Here is an 18,763-nt window from a genome sequence, read left to right as displayed (position 1 = left end):
GATGTCAGAGCTCTCACCACAGCACATTTGATAGATGCTTTTTCAGTACAAAGCATGATCCAGAGCCACCAGCCGAAAAGGTACAGAATCTTTCTTGGTGGTCTCTAATACTGTGGACATGTGAGAGTCTCTGTTCAGTGTGAGAATGCACTGGGGAGCACCAGGTTGCTTAACGGCAAGCAGAGATGCAAACATAACCCATACGCAGCAGTGGGTGCAATGTGCCTACATCCTGTTCACAGGATTTCCACTCTCCTCACTTGTCCTTACTCAGTCAGTGTGGCTTTGGAAAGCTGCATTTGCTTGTGAGCATTTACATGTCACCCATGACACTGTAGCAGGCAGCTTAACACTTAATAACTTAATAACACGCAGTGCTAAGCTATCCGCTTTGTTAGCGTCTTTCCCGCAAGGATCTTAAAACACTTAAAATGGGGAAATGATTCTCTGTTTTTACCAAAGGACTATGTAGAGCCAAAGGATAAAGTGATCTTCACAGGAACACTTTCAAACCGAGCTTCCTGACTGCTTTTCCAAGATCTGTTAAAGAATAGCACTTTCATCCATCAGCCCTGACCAGCTCTGATCTTTGTGGCCACCAAACTTTTTTCCAGTTTTCTTCTTCATGCAGAACCAAGAGCCCTTCACTTCAGGACTCGGGGAGTGGGGGGGGGCACTGCCCTAACTTGTGACTATATCTGAACCCTTCTATGTCACCGTCAGCCTCAGGCTAACTAACTTCAGGTAAGCTGAGTGTGAAGCTTCACCAACAGTTTAGCTGGGGCAATCCAAAAAGCCTAAGTAAAGTTGCTGTCTGCTTTTTTAGTGTAGGAGGCAAGTGGATGCTTGGGGCTGCCAAGGGGCTCACCAGCACCAGGGAGCACTTCTGAGGTCAGAAACTCAGGGTTGGGAATGGGCTGGCTGTTGTCCACACGAGCTGAGAAATGAGGTAGCCTCTGGGCACCTTGTTTTGCACCTTGTTTTCTATTTCATTACCACATGTGACTTAGAGCAATTACAAATAAATAAATAAATGTTTTTTTCATCCCTGTTTAACAAATAAGGGAAGAATGAGTCCCACAGCATGGAGGAGGAGGTGGGTTTAGCTGATGCTCAGTCACTCCAGCAGTGCATTTGGCTCAATGTTCCTCACAGCTTTACGTGAGCTTCAGTGCCTGAAGGTCTCCCACAGCTGGGCCCATCACTGCATCATGTCCCAGGTGATTGTAGCATGAAACTTAACTTTCTAGGATTAAACTTCAGGATTTCCCTGCTCCTAAGTGAGTTCCAGCTCTCCAGAGTTAACGGCATCTTGGCCAGATCCTGCTTTCAATTACATGCAGATGTAAAAAGCAGGGTAAACGCAGTACTCTGCTATTCCCCCCAGGCCAAGCTGCTCTGTGCAAAGCTGGACCTTCCCACCTCTTGGGAGGTCGGAGGGAACCCCCCAGAACAGCAGGAGTGTCCCGCTCCCTGATGGCACCTTGGGACATAATGCGCCTCCATGCTGTCTGGCTCCTCTGTGGCCGGGAAAGGGTTTGGATGCGATTCATTCATTGCAATCAAAACCCAACAAGTACTGGAAGAAAGTTCAAATGTATGTGAAATAACTTGTCCAAAAAGCTGGCAAAGGCAGCTTATTTTTCCTGTCTTACAAGAAGTTATGCAATCAAGTGATTAATTACCCGTGGCACGGTCTGAGGGGTGAAAGATTAATATTCCTGGAGACTGCTGCTGTTGACCTTGTGTTATACCCGGGATGGGAATAGCCCGAGCTTCCCAGCAGAATAAACCTTGCCCAATGGCGAGACTGTCTTCTCCGTAGTTGAGTGAAGAGGTTAAAGTTTTATTTTTCTTCCCAATTCTGTCCCTCCGGCAGGAAACGGTACCATCAAAAGACTCCCACCCATCTCCTGGATAAAAAGGAAGTTCAAGTCTTTTATAATTGAAGGGCTCTGCCTAATGCAGCCTCAGCCATGTGGTGGGAGCCCAGCCTTGGACTCATGCATTGGTGGGAAATGACTGAGACACGATGCGTGTGCTAACCAGTGGGACGCGAGCTGCAAAACTATCTCAGCTGGTTGCAGTTAGCCCCGGGGGGCGAACCTCAAATTCAATCACAATTTCAAATCATGGTTCTTGCCTGCTCATTAGTGCACAATGTAATATTATTTCTTTCCCGGGGAAAGAACCATTTCCTGGGATGTGACAGAATTATTAATTCTGCATGCGGTTGCAGCAGTCATTCATTCTGCTCATCAGCTGAGGGTACCACATTTCTGCAGCACAGGAGGACACACATTTTCAGGCACTGAATGCATTGCTCACCCTACCTTTTTTAATGCAAGTCCATGTGCAGCAATCAGTATCTGTCAAAAGTCCTGCGCCGATTTACTGTCAATAATGTCAGCTTAGATGAAAATATGTTTATGTGATATCTTACTTAAAAGGTTGCTTTTCATTAGTTTTTGACTTTTCTAATCTAAGTGTTCACTATAGGAAGAGCTTGCTTTCCAAGGGAAGGGTGTGGAAAGCATTTTAGTCATTTTAGTCAGTGAAAGTGTGAGTATTAAATTGTAGCTTTCACTTCATTTAAAAGCTTGCCCACTGTTGTTTAGCTTCTGCCCCATTCTTTTGAGCATATCTTAGCATATCCCACCCTTCATGGCTGACTTTGCTGTTTTAAATACTCTTTTAAAGAAAAAAAGAAGAAGAAAAAAAAAAAAAAGGTCATTGTTCAATTTTAAGCTATATGAAGAGGGAGTAGAAGAAAGAGTATGTGCAATTTTTCTTTCTCAAGTAGTGGTTTCCATCAAAGCAGCTTGGCATGTGAAAGCTCCTAGTGAAGGCTAGAACCAAACGAAAGAAAGGAAACCAGGAAAAACAGGATGGGGGATGAGGGGTTACTTCATGTGCAATAAATAAAACCTCCTGTAATCTTTGGTCTTGTGAAAAGGTCAGTAGTGTTAGTGCCAAATAACTCCTTGTAGCAGGAATGCCGGACAGCATTGAGGCTGCCAGGGCCAGTGGGTGCCTCTCTCTGCTATAATGAATGGGAAGAACAAGACAGACAAAGTGTGAGATGTTGAATGGGAGCTAAGTGGGGTGGTTGCTCAGGGCTTGGGAATGGTCCGTCTTAAATGCTCCCGAAAGTTCTCCAAAAGACCGCTGTGTAAAGTGGAGCTCACAGCTCCTCATGTTCATTGATTATATTGGTCATATGACTTAAGTCTGAGACTGACATGGAAGAGCTTTGCACCTTGTTTGCTCCTGGATCTCTTGTCACAGTCTCAGGTTCAGTATAGGTGAGGCTGGAAGACACCTCATGAGATCATGTATTCCAGCTTCTTGGCTCAGTCCAGACTGAATCATGCAGGATCATGTCCAGTTGCGTTTTGACTATCTCTAAGACTGGAGACTCCACACCTTTCTGTGCAACCTTTGTCATTGTTCAACCACCTTCATAGCAAAACAAAGAAAAAGATTTTTTTAGTATTTAAATGGATTTTCTCTTCTTTCCAGTTATGCCCACCACCTGCCATCCTGTCATTGGACATCACTGGGAAGAGCCTGACTCCATCTTTCCTTCTCCAGTAAGGTATTTATGTTTAGTGATAAGATCATCCCTAAGCCTTTTCTTCTCTGGGATGAACAGCCTCAGCTGTCATCCTCTCCTCAAGACAGATACTGCAATCCCTTAATCATCTTTCTGAGCCTTTGCTGAACTCGTTCCAGCACATTTATGTTATGTATTGAGGCAACCAGAACTGGACTTAGATCTTCAATGCTGAGTGAGGATAGGGGCAGGATCACCTCCCTCAATCCTTCCTATTAGCTCAGGATGGCCTTCTTTGCCATAAGGACATTTTGCTGGCTTACAATTAGCTCATTGCCCACCAGGAACCCAAGGTCTTTTTCTGTAAAACAACTCTGTAGACAGCCAATTGGCTCCCAGCTCCTAGCGGTGCTCTGGAGTTATTCCTACCCATTCCATTGCCCTTTGAACTTTATGAGATTTGATGTATGCATTTGACCCATATCTCCATATGCTAAGGTCCCTCTGAGTTGGAACCACAGCCATCTGCTCTTTTAACTTTTCCTCCCGGTGTTGTATCACAAGCAAACTTGCTGAGGGTGTCCTCATACCCATCATCCAAGTTATTAATGAAGATGTCAAACACTGCTGGCCCCGGTATTAACCCCTGGGGTGCACCACTAGTGAATGGGCTCCAGATGGGCTTCATGCTACTGATCACAACCACTTGAGCTCAGTTGTTCGGCTAGCATTCGAGCCACCTCACTGTCCATTTATGTCATTTATGTTTCATCAGTTTGTCTATGAGGATATTACGGCAGACAGCGCTGAAAGCCTTGTTAAAAATGGCATAAACAACATCCTCTGCTACCCCCTCATGCACCAAGGCAGTCATCTTATTGTGGAAGGCTATCATGATGGTCAGACCTGATTTTAATGTATCAAGTTTACCAGAGTGCAAGGTTTTGAGAAATAGGAGAAAGGGAGCCACACCTCATCTCCCTCTGGCCTTGGTTTTCGTAATAGTTGGGGAGAAATCAGTGTTTGAGCTTTTGTTGTAACTAAGAATGCCTGTCTCCCTTCTGGGGACTTATGTATGTAAGGCAGAATTTACTGTAAAAGCTTAGTTACATGTGCTAGAATTTTTGACTCTGCTTTGGCATGAACTAAGAAAAAGAATAATCATTTAAAAATAAACCTAGCTATTGTATTTAACCTTGGCCCGTGCAGCCAGTGATATTCTGTGAGATGTTCCAGCTATCCACAGATTCTTTTCACCAAAGCTTCCCTTCAGGAAACAAAATAAATTAATGATACAAACAGGAAGCAGCTGTCTTTTCCTAAATAATAATTAAAATGGGGTCCCCTTAGAGGTGGGGGGGGGGGGGGGGGGGGGGGGGAATAAAGGGGAGGGAAAAGACCTGAAAAACTGTTGGTTTAACTTTGACCACCCTTCAGAGGACATGCTTAGAATAGCAACACAAGCTGTGAGGCCGGGAGGACTTACTTTCTTATGAGCCATTTTTGGATTTAAAGAAAAAAAAAATAAAAAAAAAAGGAAAGGAAAGGTCTTTGAGAGGGGCAAATGAGCAAGACAAAGGAATTTTGCTCTCTGAAAGCACACAGGCCCTCCTCCTTCAGTAGTATTCATATGGAAAGAAACATTAATCATCATAATCATTGATGCTGTTCTTCAGTGGCTTTCATCTGCTATCAGCAATCACTAGGAAATTCCAGGGTGTTCCTGACACAGTTATTTGAAATTCCTCTTTAGGAAAGAAGGAAGACAAGAGGGCTGGAAGCTCAGCTCCTTCCAGCATCAGAGTGGCAGTGACAGTAATGGTAGCACCAGGCAGAGGGTTCTGCTGTGCCCCATACTATGTTGGGGCACCCTAGAGGTGGAGGGACCTTGCCCCCAAGGTCTTAGCACCACAGCCTGCGGGTGACCACAAAAATGTCTTGGACTCCAGCACAGAAACCAGGGGAGATAACGAAGGCAGCCAAAACCACACTCAGCACAAGTGCTGGGCCTTTTTATCTTCTGTGATAACTGGCTGAAGCAGTAAGTTGATACAGTGTGATGGTGTATTTCTTAGCAGCATGAAATCACGTTTTACTACAAACCAAAGTTTTGAGTTTACTGTCTCTGAGGAGAAAGTGCTATGATGTAAATGTATGGCATGGCCCTGAGAAGGCTGGAGATGCTTCTTCAGTGAGTGCTTTGCCATTTGCTTGCATTGCCCTTACCTGTGGCACTAGGTGATAGATGCTGCTGGTCATAACATGAGCAGCTTTTTATGACTGCAGTTGGAGAACCTACTCAAAAGGCACTGGTGAGGCACTGGAGCAGGTTTCCCAGAGAGGTGGTAGATGCCCCATCCCTGGAGACGCCCAAGGTCAGGCAGGATGGGGTCCTGACCACCTGGTCAGGTGGTGTAGGTTTTCCTTGCAGTTCTCATTGCGGGGTAATTGGACTAGATGGCCTTTAAGAGTCCCTTCCAACTCAAGTGATCCTGTGATTCTATGATAAACCTGTGCCATGAGGCCTGATGAATTAGCTAGTGCCACCTTCCAAATACAGGGCTGGTGGGATAAACAAGTTTTGTGTTTAATTTGTAGGATTTCAAGACTCTGCTTGGCAGGAATATAGCCTTTTGTCAGCTGCCAAATGTACCACTGAGCTACTGAATGTGGTAGGGATTTGCACGTGAAAAAGGAGATAGTAGAAAAATTGGCAACAAGCCTTGAAGTTATCACAAATATTGATTTCTGTTCCCTTCAAGGTGTGGAAACTCCAGGAGGACGTTATGGCAGAGACCGTTGTCTGAGAATCAAAGTTTTATACCAATTCTGACAGAATTTTCTAGAACTGATGGTTTTTAAGATAGGAAGACAATAAGGCATCTGGATCTGAGAAAGATTTTGACAGGATTCCTTTTCTCTGTCCTCAGTGTCCCTATTACCTTTCTTCCCCCCCTTTTTTTTCTCTTTATTTCCTGTCCTAAAATCTCATGTTGACATCCTCTGAATGAAATGAGCAGCAGTACGTTTTCATTTTCAGCTGGGCACAGCAGTCTCCTGCCAGCCCTATATATGTAGCACTAGAGGGGCAGTGTTCATCCAGTGGTAAAAATGTGAAGGCTTCCTTTAACAACACAGGGCTTGGAAGTTTCAAAAAGTTCAGACAGGGCTGTCCGAGACACTTAGCAACCTTCACCAGGTCGCAGACTTTTTCCACAGAAAGTTTTATCTTAAGTTCCCCTTAGATAAGGATGCTGTCTTGACAGTCAGCATGGAAATTCCTGTCTGTGTCCTCTGTGTGAGAGGGAAACATGTTATGGGTCTCTGGTGGAAAAGGAAACATTGCCATACGAGGAATTTGCAATGTGTGTGCATTCCCACTGGAAGCACAGTTCTCTCCTTGGTTCTGTTTGTCTGTTGTCACCCATGATCTCTGCTGTAATATCCACCACTAAATAAGATGATGCAGTCTTCCTCTTTTCTGCCATGAGATGCACTGAAATAATAACAGCAGGGTGTTCTTCCCACAGTCAGAAAACGGTCAGTCGAACTCATGAATTCTGGACAAGTACAGCTCTTAAAACAGAAAACTTCAAGAGCAACAGAAGGAGTTAATACTTCTCCAGTGCCACAGAAACACATCCTTAAGTCCCAAGAACCAAAGCAGAGAGCAATGTAGATGTCACCTTTGGTTCTGCATGTGCTTGCTGCACTACATGGAGCAAAAACAGCAGCTGATGTGCATGACTTTGCAGGGTCTAGCTTTGCTGAAATGCAATATCATTAGACATCCACCACTTAGCATGCCTCCTCTTCCCAAATGAAGATGTTACAGTAGTAAAATTTGGAGAAAATCAGTTAAAATTGACATTTTAACTAGCAAAGCACAAAAGAAGGAGGAAAAAAGGAAACATATGTCTTTTGAGGCTTATTGGCTCCCGACAGTACATGTGCCCTCATTTTTAGTTCAAACTAAATTAATCTATTAAGGTACAGGAAACCTAATTTCATATCCAACTCTTCTTGGGCAGACACTGGAATACCAAAAAAGGCAGTTAGGTCTTTATCACAATGCACAATTCAAGGGAAGTAAGAGGTATTATTCATGAGGGTGTGACGTGATGGCCATGCTGATTCACTCTTGGACTCCAAAGCCCTCCCAGTATTTCCTAACCCTTGTAGCACTTGGAGCCACATTTACAAGGATCCTTATTTGGTGAAGAGGGCTACATGTTTAGGCCAACCCTTTTCCCTCCCTGCCACAAGTTATTGTTTTAGAAATGGTTCATAGAGGTGTTTTTCGTGTGTGTTTGTATTCTTTTTTAATTTTTTTTTATTATTATTATGTTTTTAGATTAAACTCCCTGTGGCTAAGAATAGCTTCTGTGATTGTGTGAGCAGCAGCAAAATGTAAAAAGAGTGTGAACAATGTGAATGTCACTGGAGGCAAAAATCCCACTCCACCCGTCGCGACACAGTCCACTTTGATATGTCTCCGGGTAGCGCTTGGCTAATTTTGTATCTTCCTCAGTGGGATTCCCAGTTGATGTGACAAAAGGGATAGCAAAGTGAGAGCAATCATTTTGCATCAAGTAATGCCTCTGGTACTGCAAACATGCTGATAATCAGAGACTGCCAACCCCAGAGGGCTACGAGCATTGACCAAGCTGGATGTTTTGTTCCATAACAGATGGCTTGCTATGAAGTACCCCAAGTCTTCAACTGATGGATTCTCAGGAGGTAGTTCCTGGCGTAGCCATGCATGCTTTGCTCCCTAACTGCTTGGAGAGGGCAAGATAAAGGAGCTCTAAATAATGTTGGTGGGTTTTTTTTTGTTTGGTTGGGTTTTTTGTTTGTTTTTTTGTTGTTGTTTTGTTTTGTTTTGTTTTGTTTTTTCCCAAATTATCTCTCAGGGGGCCCTGGTATCCCGATAGCTCTTGGTTCTCAGCAGTTTCTCAGAGGCAGAGTGGGAGACCCAGGACAGGAGGCCTCAGACAAGCTAGAAGGATATGAAGAGAAAGCTAAAAAGGCTGCTCAGTTGTTATTTGGAGACTCATCATTAAATGCCACTTTTCAGGGAAGAGAGAGCTGAGAATAGCTCAAACTCTTGAAGCTGCAAATAAACCTTTTAAAACAGATCCCAGGTAGGATGAATTAAATCTTATGCCCTTGAGTTTTCTGGGAAGCTGTACTGGAAATGCTAAGTCATGGCCTGAACCAGTGATTGAGCACCTGGTAGGAAGGCAATGCCAACCTAGGAGAGCTCAGCTGAATGCAATGCACCTGGTAGGGGTAGATCCTGGCTCCACCCCTTCCCAGACCTCATTTAAGGGTTGGCAGTGCCTTTCTGAAGGCTTCCAAAGGTAAGCAGCTTCATTTCTTTGTTTATATGCCTATGATTGTTGTGTTTCATCTAGTCATCACTAGCTGCTGTGTCAGACTTAGCAGCTCTGCTGTCATTGCTGCACTTTCCATTGCATTACAGAAGCTGAGGCAGTTTGTTTGAGACATGTGCTGTGTCAGCAGCTTCAGTGTTTTCTTGCCCAAATACCCATACCTATTCAGAAACCTAGTGAGCAAACTGGTGACCAGAGTAGAACTATAATTTAATGCAGCCATCTGGGTTTGCAACAGTTTCTGTGTTGTCTGCTGGAGGAACAAATAGGACAAGAATACAAGAGAAGTAGTGATGTACAGAAACAGTGTTATTGCCAAACGCTTGGTGATGTCAAGTAAGTCAAGTGATGGACTATTTGGGAATTATGGACATAGATCTCTCTGAAAGTAATGCTTTCTATTTCCGTGGGATCTACAGTAGATACAAAGAGCACAGTAACTGTGATAGAGCAAATTCTCAGTATTACAGAACACTATTTTTCAGCATTAGCTACCACTGTTAGCTATGCATTTTAGCCTGTGATCTGCATGCTTGTAAAAATCTGCACCAGTGGAGGTGTTCTACTGTTTTACAGCTGCTATGATGTCATCATTGATAGGGAAGTGTTGCCTACACAGTCCATCATTCATCAGCCCAAACAGATGGAAGACGGACGGTGCCAAATCTGGACTATACAGTGGGTGTGGAAGGACAGTCCAGCCAAGGTTGAGAGTGTGTTCCATGGCCTTCAAGCTGGTGCAAAGCTTGGCATTATCATGTTGCGAGAGAGAGGTTGTCATTTCTGGCCCGCCTTCAGTTCAGTCAGTATTGTAATGATTTATCTGGATTCCAGGAAACACAGAAGGATCACCCCTTTTTATCCCCAAAAGACAGCACACACTGCTGGGAGTTGTGTCTTGAACTCTTTCTTCAACAGGTAAGTCACATGTTGCCATTTGACTCCAGTTCATAGTGGTGATATCAGGGCTTGACTTCTGTAATGAAGCAATCCAGGAAACTGTCACCTTCAACGTCTTGTTTGTTCAATAGGTCCTGACAAACTTGTGTACAGTGTTATTTGTGTTCCTGCGTGAGCATTTGTGGGACCCATTTGACACGAACTTTGCAACATTCAGTATTACCACCATCATTTCTAGTGCACTGGAGGCAGTACTCACCTCCATACACAGTTCCCTGGTCATAATCCACCAATTCATTTAGACAAGTTGATGCAAGGGATGTCTAGTGGGTGAGGATGCGTGAAGATAGTGACCTTTTGGAGCTGATCATATAAAAACAGGGTAGTCATCCTTTATGAATATGAAGGTGTGTAAGGATATGAAAACAGCTTTATCATGTCAGACCAAAGGTCCATCTAACCTAACATCAATCCCCCAACAGAGCTCACAAGTCAAAGCCTAGGGAGGAGTAAGAACAATGGCAAATATGTACAGTACTTCCCCTCACTGCCCCCCCAGCCTCCAACTATTTTCAGCTCAGGAACTTCCTGAGCCAGATATGGTTTCTGTGTTTTCAGTAACTCTCAGTAGGCTTCTCTACAGTGTACTCTTCTTAAATCCATGTAAGTGTCTCATATCCACCGCATCCCTTGGTAAGAAGACCCCCAGCTCTTCTACCTGTTGCACTCGTTGTGCTAAGGGCCATCTCCCTTTATTGAATTTTCAGCTCGAGTCCTTCTAGCTTTAATAATGCTGCCCATTCTTGCACACGAAGAATCAGCACAACCTGTTTCATCCTGCTCCATGCCTCACAAACCCAGAGGCCTCTTTCATGTACCTCCCAGTCATTTCTTCTGTACCCTAAAGATACTTGTTCTACATGATAAGAAACTGAGCTGCAGGACAGATCTTGTGAAGAACGTGTGCTATTTTTGCCCATGGCCTTGCTCACCCTCAGACTCCAAAGGGTCTTGTTGCATCTTGTAGTCATGAATGAAAGCCTCTAGCTTGCTGAGAGCCTGAGTTCCAGCTCTAATGCTACAAGCAGCATGCTTTGGCAGAGCTATGGGGATATAAATAATAGCCTACACTCCAGTCTCAGGGAGGAACTGTTCCTAACCATGCCGTACTCGCACAAGCCATTCCTGGAAGCCTCTTCACTTTTCCATTCTCACTTGCACCTTCCTAACTTTGCCAGTAACTCATGCTCCAGCTTCATTTCCAGGGGTCTTGTGAGGTTATTCGAGTCTACAACCTGCTTTCTGTAGGCAAACTTGTGAAGGCCTTGGCAGCAGCCAGCACTTTAGCCCTTTTTTCTCATTGTATTGTCTTGTAAATCCCTTCTAAATACCCAGAGAAACCAGGAACTTGCCACCTGCCCAAGTCTTGCTGAGTACCTACTGGAAGCATTGCGTGCTCACTACTGGCTGTGTGTCACTGTGACCTCTGAGAGCGCCATCCAAAATAACCTCGTGCATGCAACCAGGAATAGAAAGAAAGGAAGGATGCATTTTATGTAAATGTAGTCAGAAAGTCTGCAAGACAAACCGCTTGAAGTGGTTTGAAAGATAAAGAAAAATGACTCACTTCCAGAAGGAACTATTTCTGCTGGGCTGAGAGGAGTATTGTATCTTAGACAGGTATGTGGTTGCCATTACAAAAGGTGAGTTTTTCTTGCCATGTGGATGGACTGGAGGTTGATTGGTTCAATATACTGTCCAATGGCCATGCAGGTGAGGTATGCTTTCTAACATTGAGAGAACTCTGCAGCTGGAGGATTTATCAGTTTACCTGCAGTGTGGTTTTACACACAGGTTTTGCAAGAAGTACTACTATGTTCTCAACATAACATGAACTTGTGAGGCACGTGTTCCCAGGAAAGCAGGAATCACCCAACTGATTTGGAGTAACAGTATATTTAATTAAACAGTCTGCTTGTCATGAAGCCAGTGGGCAGCAGTGTAGAGGATGGAGTGATGGTGGCCAGCACAGGCAGCCTTGTCCCAGTGAGTTCCAGCAGAAATTTCCTCTACCTCCTGACCATCTGCTCCTCCAACACTGATGGTTCACTGATGTTTGCCAACTCTTCCTCGCAAATGCAGCTATTTGTGCAACAGGCAGACAACAGTCACTTCTTCTTCCCCTAACCTCTTGCAGACAATTTCATTGAGTTAATCTATGGCTGTTGACAATATCTGGTTACCCAGGCTCCTACCAAAAACAGGTTGTGGGCCATTTCTGAGAGAGCTGAGCTATCATTCATCACAGCTTTCAGTACAGCACTCCTGGCTTTTCTAAAGCCCTGCTCACTTCTCCATCCATGGAGGACAGGAATGCAGTTTCACCCGGAAACCACCTTTCCCTTTTAAGCGAGTGCATTTCTGAGAGGCTTTGGTATTTCCCATCTCTTGATACCACATTTTTTCCACTGACTCCGCAAGCAGTGCCAGGAGCTTCAGCGAGTGCCTAAATCCATCAGCACACCAGGAAGCACAGGAAGCCAAACACCGAAGCTTCCCATCCCATGTGCAGCCGAGGGGTCAGAGCCACTCTGCCCTGCGGCGCGACGACCCATTACTGTCATCCCCTCATTGCCAGGACAGGAAGGCGCTCTCAGCCCGGCTCCGGCGCCCCAAGCCCTCCCCAGGCCACCTCTTCCTCTGAAGACATGCTGCAGATGCCGGGGCTGGTGGCCGGGTGGCACAAAGCCTGCATTGTCCGCGCTCGCTGCCCGGAGAGGCGATCTAATTGTCTTCCCCTGCTCACAGCAACAATTTGCTGGCAGCGAGGCTTGTGTCATTATATAACTGGAGATAGCCTGACTTGTAAACAGATCTCCAGAGCATGTCTGTCTTGCCTTATTTTGGATAAACAATAAGTTCCAAGCTGGCTGATGATACCTTGGTGCTGTTTGCAAAGGCACATAAAACAGTGGCAGGAGTGAGCAAAGCTTTTGCAGGGGGCAGTTTCTCAGGGCATCACCTTCTTGTTCTCATTGATAGGAAGTCAGTCAGGCAATTCCAGGAAACCTGGGGCTTTGACAATCAACCTTGAGATTTTGTGGCTCCTTTAGCACTGCTTGATTTCTATGCTTGTATTTGTGAGTTTTCCTTTCCCTCTTCTCATTTCCTATCACTATTCTATGGTACCTGGGAAGGGCAAAAGCCATCCTCTTCTATTCCCATCCATGAGAGAACAATTCCATGCATAACTTATAAGACAGTGAGGGACTGCCTGCTCACACAAGATGATGTTCAGTCTGCTTCCTCCTCTCTTTTGGAGATAAATCCTACCAGAGAAACCAAAACCTGTACTCTATTGGCCAAACTTTTACCTAAACAAAGGGAGAGATGCCCAAAGATGTCTTCTGCCAGTGCTCATTGGAACTGGAACCAAAGTTGTCACATCATCATAGTCATTTCACAGGCATGGGTTGATGGTTGGACTAGGTGATCTTATGGTCTTTCCAACCTTTATGACTTTATGATCTGTGCTCCTCACGCTCCTTGGCAACTTCTAGGGATGCTCTGCTCCTGAGTTTGTAGAGAAGAAACTACTCTTCCGTTTTGGCTTTCACCTTTTATGCTTGAACACATGGTGATACCAACAGACACGGATTCTAGTCTGGAGAGCTGACTGCAGGGGACAATTTAATCTTCATGTTAACTTTAATGCTGTGCTTCCTAGGTGGTTGTTTTGCTGCCTGAGCTTGAAGCAGCAAGTGAGGAAGGGAAGTCAAAAGGAGAAATTAAGTCCCTGGGCTGGAATTTCAACCCTCTCTGATTTTTCTCTATGAAGACCGAACAGGCTTAGAGGAAAGGGCTGCTCAAGCCTGGCCAGAGCCTTCCTGAAGGCAAGTGTCTGCGGTTCTACCCTTCATGGAGGAGGATTAAATCTGAATATCCCAGTATCAAAAACAGGCTATTTGCGTCTTTAGGGACATCCCCTTACTGCCTTTCCTCTAATCCCAATATTAAGTTTGCCTTTCCTCTCTCTCCTCTTTGCTTTTCCTGGGCCTCTGAAGCTCTGGACACTGTGTCCCTCCCACAGAAAAAGGGTAGAAAAATACTGTGAGGTTGCAACTCTATTCTAGCTTGGCAGCTGCTGGCTCTGCTCGTCCATCTTCCTCCACTACTCTCTCCCCCACTGTTAGATTCAATTTCATAAATAAATACCCCACGTATTGACGTCATTATAGGCCTTGAGAAACAATACTCCTGCCGCTTTCTTTGCTAAGCACGAGGAACAGAGGAGAGAGGGAGGAGGAACAGAAGCAACAAGGTCTTGGAAGATGAAGACTTAATATTCTCCTAATCGCCTCCCTCCCTTTGCAGCTATGCCCCAGCTGTGAAGAATACAAAGATTACCATTATCAGCGTGCCCTTGTGGCTTGAAAAAGGATAATCGAGTATCAAAAATTCCTATTACAGATGATTTTCTTTAGGAGAGAGGATGATGGGGACATAATCTGTCCAAGAAGCTGGAAGAATACCCTCAATGGTCCCTGTGCTCCTGTCATGAAATTACGAAATCTGTATTCAAAATGTGCTTACAGTTCATGTTTCTGTGTCTAAGACACCAGTGATGTTTCCAGCCACGTCTCATTGAAAATCTCTTTCCCTCACTTCATTACTGGAGGTCAAGTGGCTGCTTCATAGACTAAGCTGTGACAAGTCAAAGCCAAGACCACTGAGTTTGTGCCTTTTTTTTCCCCAGTTCTAACATTCCACTGCAGTACTCCTCAAAACTATGAAATAATTTGCGTTTTTATTGGTTTATTTTTCTACAAGAATAAAAGATTCCCTTCTCCATGTCCTTACTCTTTGCCAAGCAAGAACCTAGCTGGTTGGAAACCTAATTTTTCAGATCAGTGTTGGCAGATACCAGGAGAAGGCAGGGAAAGAGGATCTTGCAGGGCTCCCTGTAAAAGCTGGCATGATTTTGATGAGCAAGGCATTCCTTAGGATGCATGCAGCTGGGAGTGCAGCAGCAAAGCGGGGAGAGAAAAGACAGCAGATGTGAAAGGTTCTTATTTGCTTTATTGATAATGTATTACAAATGAAAAGTACAATAGGTGCACAATCTGGGAAGTGTGCATCTTGCCTATTGCTGAGTGCAGACAAGTGACACTGTCAGTGATGCATCAGTGCCTTTCCCAGGCTTCCTCACAGCCATATAAAACATCAGTGGACAACTGTATATACAAAATAATAATAATATTAATAAAATAAAAAACAACAAACACAGTTCTTCCCTTTGTTTCGTGCAACATCACCAAAGGAAAAGAGCTTTTCAGAGCAGAATGATGAAATGGATGAAGCTTTGAGGAAACAAGGAAGCAAAGAAATCAGTCAGTAGGATCAGTCTATCCTGACAGCATTGGCACTACTCGTTGAACACTAAGAAAACAGCTCAGCTGCTTTCTGGATTTAAAAATGAAAACTGATCTCAGAAATAACATCGAAGAATGGGAAAAGAAGAAAAGTACATAATTAGTATTTTTTTTTCTTCTCCTAAATCTCCCCATACCCAGAATAAACCAAGACAGTGATTTACACACCTTGCAAAGGTTGTGGCCACCTCCCTGCAGCAGGCTGCACACTCTCTCCTTTCCTCTATCCCACTGAGAATCTCATGGCAAAAATGCCCTCTGAGGTGATGCCTTATGCAAAAGTCCCTTGCCCTTTGCCTTATGCAGAGCTCAACAATAGCACTGAGATCAAGGGAGTGATTTTTTCCTGGGGCACCGATCACCATTACAGATTTCTCTCTTGGCTTCTTTGCTTCTTCGTCCCCATGTATGTCAGAAGAGCACAAGAAGTCGCTGGAAGAGACCGACTGGAGGTTTTTGGGTGTACAGACCCACTCCAAGCTGTGGAAATGCTCCCCAAGGATCTCCAAGCTATGCCTGTGACTTATTTATGGACCTGCAATGGAAATTTGCAGGCAACAGAAGTAACTCAAGGTCCCTCAGAAGAAGCAAATGTATGGGACAGCCAATCTCACCCACTCAAGGGACTTTGCTGTACAAGAGCAGGCTCAGAGCTTCCTGGGGCTGCTTAGATCTACCCTTGTAAGTCAGTGTGCTCTTTGCTGTGCCTGGGGGCACATTTTAAACAATTTCCCAGTTTTCCAGTGAGCCCAGATTTATCACTCTGCTCTGGACCCATGGCAGCTGAGGTGGAAAAGAGCCACTTTCTGATATGCAGCAACAGATGTACTTCCACTCCTTGGCAGCATCCCTGGCCTCACTACCCAAACCTCAACGTGTTTCTGTGCATTTGTCCCACCAATGCAACCACCACAAGCACCAGGATGCAGAAGGTGTCAAGGTTGTTGGCATCCCGGGAAGGAAGAGAGCTCAGTGCATCCGTGTAAGTGCCAGAATCTCTACTTTATTTTGCATAATAGAAAGGATTTTGAGTGCTTTGTTCAAAGCTGAGGACACTTCCAGCAGCATCAATACTTGGAAATGGCATTGGCATCATTATGGAGTTCCCAGCCCCAGTTGAGATGTGGCTGGAATTTCACATGTTTTTAAGCCATCTCCAAATGTCCCCCATGACCATGATTTATGCGGGGAGGGGGGAGAGGCAGCATATATGGAACAAATATGCCAAACAAAACTTCCAACAGCAGCCACCAGAAGCTGCAATCACATCAGTCCTCATTCCACAGGACACCCATTGACCTGAAGGTCAATGACAGGTGCTGGGGTGGGGACAGGGAACAGACCCAAACTTTTTACACCTGCAATGAATTGGAAAGGACTTAAGATTAAGTTCCCCTGTTGCTCAGTGTGGCCTCATCCCCACCCAACTCCAGCCCCAAGAGCAAAAATAAGCCAAAATTAAAAGAAAAAGTCAGGCTTTATATTCTGGATGGATATTTATTTGCTTAACAGGTTTTCTTTTTTTTTTTTTTCTTTTCTTTTCTTTTCTTTTCTTTTTTTTTTTACTTTTTTTTTTTTTTTTTTTTTGGTACAAAGCATCTCAAAAGCTTTTTACTTCTCTTTTTAAAAAATAAAAATTAGGTTTCTCTTAAAAAAAGACACATGGAAAGGAAGAGAAAAAAAAACAACTCAATTATTTTCAATCGTTGCCTTTGTTCTGCCTTCCCACCCCTCCCTCTTCCCTTTCCCCTTCTTCCCCCCCCTTTAATTTGGACCAATTTTCATTCTTTTCCATATATATTTAATAAAATAAATAAAAGATTTTCTTTGTTGTGTATTGCAGTGCCATTTTTTTTTAAACAAAGGCTTCATGGCTCAACATTGCAAGGTAATAACAAACAAAATGATTATACATTAAAATCCTTCCTCTCTTGAGACTCCCCTAGCCCTCCCCTCAAAACCACGAAATAGAATACAATTCAAGTAGTCTTTTTGTTTGTTTGTTTGTTTTAAATGTATGGATATATAAGACAAAGCAAGTACAGAACTGGTTAACAGAGTGTCCCCATTTTATTAGCAAGTGAGAGTATATCATAGGGAGATGTAATTGATTCCCCCTTTTTTATGGTTCCTAGACAGATAATATATATTATTTTAAAAACCAACCTATTTTACAGCCCTCTGTCCACCTCTCCAACCCATCTGCTCATTGAGTCCTGGGCCTCAAGCAAGAGACTTGCCTTTTCCCCGCCTGTGAACCTATCCCAGCCATCAGGCAGAAGGAGGCCACCACACTGATGGAAGTCACCAGGCTGGCAAAGGCCACCGTGATGACAGAAGCCGTCTATGTTGACAGAGACCATCCATGTTCATGATGGCCATCCATGCTGACAGAGGCCATCCATCATCCTGACTGAGGCCATCACACTGATGGAGAAAATCACATTGATGGAAGCCACCATGGTGACGGAGAGCGTCCATCATGTTGACCAAGGCCATCACATTGTCTGAGGTCACCATGCTGATGGAAGTCACCATGCTGACTGAGGCCATCGCACTGGTGGAGGCCACTATGCCAGGGGAGGACGCTTGCCCCATGGTGGGGAGAGGGTCCACATCATTCCAAAGGAACATCCTCCACAGCCTTGGGCATGGGGCAAGGGGAGGAGGGCAGGGGGTTCTGCAAGAAGGACGCAAGGGGCAAGAGAAGGAAAAGGAGATGGAGGGACAGGGGGCTGGCACTTCCGCACAGCGAGCAAGCCGTCGGGGTTGAGAAAATGGAGAAGCTGATCTTCACCAGGGTCCACGCAGAAGCAGGGCCTGGAGTTGTAACCGGCAATACCTTCGCCATTCAGAACAGTTTGTATCTAGAACAGTTTGTATCTAGAACAGTTCCCTTTTAGTCTAAATCATCTTGTTTTTTGTTTTTTTTCCTTAAAAAAATAAAATAAAAAAAAAAAAAAAAAAAAGAATGCGTGTAGATGTATTTCTGTGTGTGCGTGCATCTGTGTACATGAGTGACAGCCAACTAGCTCATATGGTCATGACCAAGCTATATTTCAGAAGAGAAAAGAAACACATTTATCACACTTTTCCTAAAACGAAAAGCTAAAATTTCAAGTTCAGTATTCGCTATCTTGTCCTTCCTTCCCCACCCTCCTTTGCTATTTCTGGGTTTTTTCCCTTCCAACTTACTTTAGCACCATAACACATTTTAAACATTACAATCCCTCTTCAGATACTACACAAAATGTCCCATAAAAATAGTGCTTTTTTGCCAAAAAAGTTATATAATATATTATATATATAAGTCAACTAAATCCGTGGCAAATGTGCAATGCAGACGCCTCCCCCATTTAAAGTGAGCATCAGCTCACTTCTTTTTTTTCACCCTCCCCCCCCCTTTTCCTTTTTCTTCTCTCTCTCTCTCTCCTCTTCCTCTCTTTCTCCCGTCAGTGATGGTTTCAAAAAGGTGCAAG

At 44.3% G+C, this 18,763-nt stretch overlaps 1 long non-coding RNA gene across 10 annotated transcripts in view; it reads left to right on the top strand.

The window, feature by feature from the left end:
- Positions 1-9,870, top strand: part of LOC107314540 (uncharacterized) — a 195,346-nt gene extending 185,476 nt beyond the window's left edge. For 5 of the 10 annotated variants that reach the window (XR_014947034.1, XR_014947026.1, XR_014947032.1 and 2 more), the window contains one exon: positions 3,523-4,750. This is a non-coding gene — a long non-coding RNA (uncharacterized LOC107314540). Of the gene's footprint in view, positions 1-3,522; positions 4,751-7,910; positions 8,043-9,528 lie in introns of those variants that run through there. The other 5 variants (XR_014947028.1, XR_014947029.1, XR_014947035.1 and 2 more) reach the window with 4 other exon arrangements.
- The last annotated feature ends 8,893 nt before the right edge of the window (positions 9,871-18,763 follow it).

The sequence above is a fragment of the Coturnix japonica genome, chromosome 5 (assembly GCF_054131305.1).
Source record: "Coturnix japonica strain WE chromosome 5, WE-NBRP24, whole genome shotgun sequence".
Classification (NCBI taxonomy): domain Eukaryota; kingdom Metazoa; phylum Chordata; class Aves; order Galliformes; family Phasianidae; genus Coturnix; species Coturnix japonica.
Note: the sequence above shows the minus strand (reverse complement) of the source record. Positions and strands in the feature narration are given on the sequence as shown.